Below are 5,919 nucleotides of genomic sequence, written 5' to 3'. Positions count from 1 at the left end.
TTCTCGTCACACTCTATACCCACCGAGGAGGATCTACCAAATGGTACTCCTACCCCGCAACATCTTACCGGAAACTTTATTGCCAAGTCCGCCTTCATTCAACTAGTTGAGAGGAGCCAATTCGGGGGAATGCCTAGTGAGGACCCTCATTCTCATATGGAAACATTTTGTGATTATTGTGAAGCTATCTCTCAAACGGGCGTGACTCAAGACCAAATAAGATGGGTCTTATTTCCTTTTTCGTTAATCGGCACCGCAAAGCAATGGTTGAAGGGCCTTGATAAGGCCACCCTTGGAATAGATTCTTGGAAGAAGCTAGCTCTAGCTTTCTACAAAAAATTCTACCCACCGGAGAAGACCAATATGCTAAGAGCTCAAATTACGGGTTTTAAGCAAAGGGATGAAGAGTCTTTGTATGAAGCTTGGGAGCGGTTCAAAGGTATTTGTCGCTCATGTCCTCACCATGGACTTAGCGAATGGTTTTTAGTGCAACAATTTTGGAATGGTTTATATGAAGATTCAAGGAACATTCTCAATATGGGATCAAATGGAATGTTCACCGAAGTTGATGACAATCAAACATGGAACAAGATTGAGGAAATGGCGGTCCATAATTCGCAATATAGTAGGCCTCGCAAGGCTACTAGAGGAGGAAAGTATGAAGTGGACACCGTGACTCAATTGGGTGCTCAACTTAGTGCTCACATTGACACAATCAACTTGAAGTTTGAACAAGCTATGGCTAGACTTGAGGAAAGCTCAAAATCATCAAAGCACCATGTCAATGCCATGACGGCATCCTCATCAATCCCAAGCGGGATATGTGAGAATTGTGGAACCTTGGGTCATGACTCAAGTGAATGTAGGGGAACAACCGAACAAGTCAATGCTTTCCAAGCTTACAAAAGTGGCACCCCTTATTCAAATTTTTACAATGAAAACACCAAGTTCCACCCAAATCTCTCATACAAGAGCCAAAATGTCCAAAACCCTCAAACTACATACACTCCACCACCCATGAGAAATCAAAATCAAAGACCCTTTTTCAATCAAAACCAAGGCTACCAAAATCAAAATCCATACAATCACCACAATGACCAAAGTTTTGATGTCCAAAAAGCGGTCATTCAAATGCAAAAAAATCAACAAGAATTCTTCACCCAAATGCAAAAGGATAGCCAAGCAAAGGATACCACCATCAACAACATTCTAGCTCACACCAAGATGTTGGAAACACAATTGACCCAACTAGCATCTTCAAGCTCATCAAGACAAAAGGGGCAATTACCACCTCAAGGTAATCCCCTAGACATGAAACGGTTAGTGCCATTCACTTGAGAAGTGGTACAAGATATGAAGCAATCAAGAAGCAAGTTGAGGATGAAGTTGTGAGAGCTAGTGAGAATGAAGTTGTGGTGCAAGGTCCCAACGAAGGGGAATCATCAAAAGAAGAAAGTTCAAAGAAAAATGAAGACAAAACCAAAGAAAAGGAGCCCATTGTGATTAGACTTCCTTTTCCAAGTCGTCAAGCCAAGCCCAAATTTGATGATCAACTTGGAAAGTTCATGGAAATTGTGAAGAACTTAGAAGTCTCAATTCCTTTCACGGAATTAATCAATCACGTTCCGGCCTATGCAAAGTACATGAAAAATATCCTCACAAAGAAGAAGTCAATCCGGAAACTTGAGACTATCGCCTTCACTAAGGTGAGTAGTGCAATTCTTCAAGGGAGTTCACCTCCAAAGTTAAAGGATCCGGGAAGCTTCTCAATACCGTGTACCATTGGCGACACAACGATCAACAAAGCCTTATGTGATCTAGGGGCTAGTGTGAGTGTCATGCCGTACTCGGTAAGTAAAAGGTTGGGAATGGGAGAGCTTAAATGTACCAACATCACTCTTCAAATGGTCGATAGATCGACGAAGACACCGCTAGGGATATGGGAAGATGTCCCCGTGCGAATTGGGAAGTTTTTCATCCCGGTGGACTTTGTCATTGTTGATATGGAGGAAGATTCCAACATTCCAATCATCTTAGGAAGACCTTTCCTACACACCGCGGGTGCGGTGATTGATGTGAAACATGGAGAGCTCACTCTAGAAGTGGGAGATGAAAGCATAACTTTTAATCTTGACAAGACCATGAGAGCTCCTCGTTTGCATGAACCATGTTTCATGATTGATCATTATAGCCGGAAAGATGAAAAGAAGAAATCGGAACTCCAATGGAAGAAGAAAGTTGAAGATGCTCCATTCAAAGAGCAAGTGAATTGTGAAAAGGAGAGCTTGCAAAGCTCATCAAAATCAACCAAGGAAGAAGATGATGGCCTCATTGGCCAAGAGAAGAAATTGGGAGAGTTGTCTCCATCCAAGCAAGAGATTTTCAATGATCAACTCAATGAAGTTTGTGGTCTTTGGGACGACGAATTTAAAGGGATCTTTAATCCCTACATTGGGCATGCCATCGATCATGATCAAAAACAAGGGCCACGGTCTATTGAGGACCTCTACCACAACAATGAACAAGCTTTTAATTACTTCTTCGAGGTGTTGAGCAACATCAACAACACCTTGAACATGCCCCCTTGACATCTCATCAAGAATGAGAGTTTGGTGGAGTCCTCCCTAAACCACCACTTGTAAATATTTCTAACTCCCTAACTTACATTTTAATTTTTGTATTGCATTTTTGTCATTTTTGGATTTCATTTACTTTGATCAAAATAATTGTCATGAAAAAAGAGAAGTGAGGGAGGGACTAATGATTTTAATTGATGTGTAGTGCTTTACCTTAGTGTGGGGATGGCAATTGCCTAGGCTATTCATGCCTTAGTAGTGCCCCCGCAATGAAGAACACAAGATTTGAAAGAAAGAAAGAATGATAAGGGAATGCGTTGGTGCACGGATGGAATCAATCCGTGTACACAAGGACCAATCCGAGCGGATTCCGAGAATCCGCCCGTCTGCAGAGGGATCCGAGCGTCTGGCGAGAAGACGCCCGTCTTGGGCTGGGCTGAAAACCGCAAATTCTTGATCGTTGAAGAATCCGAGCGGATTTCTGGAAAGACGCCGTCTCTCGAAATCCGTCCGTCTTGTGATCAATCCGCCCGTCTTGCGGCCAAGAAAAACAAAGAAAAATCTCGGATAAGAATCCGTCCGTCCCGTTTAAATCCGCCCGTCTCATCAAAAAAGAATCCGAGCGGATTCTCCAGAATCCGCCCGTCTCTAGGCGGGATTTTTTGAAAATTTGAAGTCAAGAATCCGAGCGGATTGCGCCTAATCCGCACGGATTGTCCCCGCAATCGAAAATGTCGAGTTCTTTAAATACCCACCCCACCTTCATTCATTCATTCATTCACTCATAAACACTACCCATAACATCAAAACCCTCATCCTCTCCATCTCAAAAACAAAAACCCTCAACAAAACTCACCAAAATCAAATCAAACCATCTTTCAAATAACAAATCAATCACTCCATCTTCATTAACAATCAAAACCAAGCACAAAATCTTCACCTTTGAATTGATTTTTGTTCTCATAAAGGCAAAGCCTTTCACCTTCAAAATCAATTTGGGCATTCTACAAATTGAAGATTTTTGATCTTTTTCTTGGTTAGCTCATCAAATGGCAAGAACAAAGGGAGCAACAAAAGCAAAAGCAAAGGCACCAAAGACTACAACTCTCTCTCAAAGGCAAAAAGCTCTACAAATGAAGAAAGCTTTGGCAATGGTGGTATCAACACCAAGCTTGGAAGTGCAACCACCTCAACAAATTTCTATGGAAGCATCACCCTCTACTCCGGTAATTAATCAACTCTTGCATTACCCGGAGGTAACATTCATTTCCGATTCTCATAGAAATACATTTGTCAAGTTTGCTATGAAACAAATTCAATCCACCAAATTCATATGTCAAGATGCTTTAGAGAAGTTGGGTGTTCTTGAACAAACAAGAGTCTTTTTCAATGCCATGGGTTTAAAGAAATTGTTTGAAATGAAGGAAGTAACATACCCCTCCCTTGTCTTGGAATTCTTAAGTTCTTTAAAAGTGACAAAAGTTGAGAATAGGGAAAATATTGAGTTTCGTCTAGCTAACACTAGTAGACGCATTACCTTTCCTAATTGGGTAAAATTTTGGGTCTTAGCGATGAACATAAATTCTATAAGCAATATGGGAAGTATGATCCCGAGCCTCTTTGGGAGGCAATCTCCGGGAAGAAATTTGAAGATTTTAAAGCTTGTCGTGCTCTTTTGGTCCATCATCCGGGCATAAGAATATGGCACAAAGTTGTGGGAAATACCATAATTGCTAGGAAAGACACCAATCATTTTACGGGACTCGATTTTATTCTCCTTGAATCGACTTTGAATATTGGAAGAATTCACACCAAGCCTTACAATTCTTTGAGGCTATTGGTTGATAGATGGCTCCATGTAGATAGTGGGAAGAAGGGTCAAACCGTAATTGTTAATGGCGGCCTTGTCACGGTCCTAGCCAAGCACTTTGATCCTAATTTCAATAAGGATAGCAAGTACAAGGCTAAGGATGGTGGCCATCTTATTGATATGTCCACCTTGATTAACAAGTTTAAGTGGGTTGCTCACAATCCCCTTGATACCAAGTATGGGTGGCTTACAAGTGAGGCTCGATCATTCACTCTACCCGCAAAGATTTGCCGTCTTAGTGTCCACCGGACCAACTATTTACTTCCCCTATCCACGGAAGCCGAGTACATCATTCAACAACAAAAGGGTGATCATGAAACTCCCTCCTCTTCCATTGTTATACCACCTTACCCCTATGATTATGAAGAGTTCAAACCGCAAGGAGTTGAAATTGGAAAAGATTATGTCACTCTTCTAATGCAAGCCATGCACAAGCAAGCTTATGAAGATCGGAAGAATGCTTATTTGGCTCAATATCCTCCCCTCCTACATCTAGCTAGGCAAGGACTCCTTGATCCATCTTGTCCTTTGCCTAGTTGGGCGGATAGAGAAGCCTTATTTCCGGGTGCATCTAGGGACGTGGTGGAAGGCAATGAGGTTGTTGGAAATGATGAGGAATTTGATGATAACATTGAGGATGAAGATAATGATGGTGAAGATAATGATGAGGAAGATGGTGATGAGGAAATCAAAGAAGAAAGTGCCAAGGAAAGTGGCAATGTGACCACTTCTCATGAGGGAAGTGATGATGATAGTAGCATGATGGAAGACTAGCCTTGGAGATTCCTACTCTCCCACGGTTTGTCTATATCTCTTTGTATTTTATTTCATTTTGATCATTGTTGGTTTAGTCCTAGCAACATCAAAGGACTCGCACCTCGGTTCCTTTGAGGTATTCTTTATTGTTCCCACTTTTGTAAAATCCAAAATGACAATTTAGTCTCATGCATAGCATAGCATGTGCATGAACTCCCCCATGCTTTGACATTAGCAATAGTGTCTTACTTGGTTTGGGGAAGTTAATGCATACGCAACGGGAGGTAATTTAAATTATCCTCTCCGTCATAACAAAAACCATGCATCATGTAGTATAGTTTAGTGTAGAATTGCATTTAGTATAGAAAATCATGCATCATCCTTGCATAATTTCCATCATTTTGGCCATTGAGGACAATGCCCATATTAGTGTGGGGATGGGAATTCTAACACTTAACTTTTATTCAAAAACCATAAAAATTGAAAAAATTTCAAAAATCATAAAAATTGAAAAAATTGAAAAACCAAAAACAAGTTCATTTCCCTTGTATATATTGTCTTGTATATATTGTGTTTGTTTCATCCTTGTTCACTTTGATTGACTACGCCACATCCGAGACATGAGGATATTGAAGACCGCATGGTATGATCTTTCCAATCTCCTTTTTCCTCTTCATGTTAATGACTATGTGGCTTTATTTTGATTGATGCGGTATA

General features: G+C 40.9%; 1 non-coding gene across 1 annotated transcript; it reads right to left on the bottom strand.

Annotated features, from left to right (window-relative positions):
• Positions 1–363: 363 nt before the first annotated feature.
• Positions 364–470, bottom strand: LOC141597636 (small nucleolar RNA R71). The gene has a single exon (XR_012522860.1). It is a non-coding gene; the product is annotated as a small nucleolar RNA R71 (small nucleolar RNA).
• Between the last annotated feature and the right edge of the window lie 5,449 nt (positions 471–5,919).

The sequence above is a fragment of the Silene latifolia genome, chromosome 8 (genome assembly GCF_048544455.1).
Source record: "Silene latifolia isolate original U9 population chromosome 8, ASM4854445v1, whole genome shotgun sequence".
Taxonomy (NCBI): domain Eukaryota; kingdom Viridiplantae; phylum Streptophyta; class Magnoliopsida; order Caryophyllales; family Caryophyllaceae; genus Silene; species Silene latifolia.
This window is presented reverse-complemented; position numbering and strand designations above follow the sequence as displayed.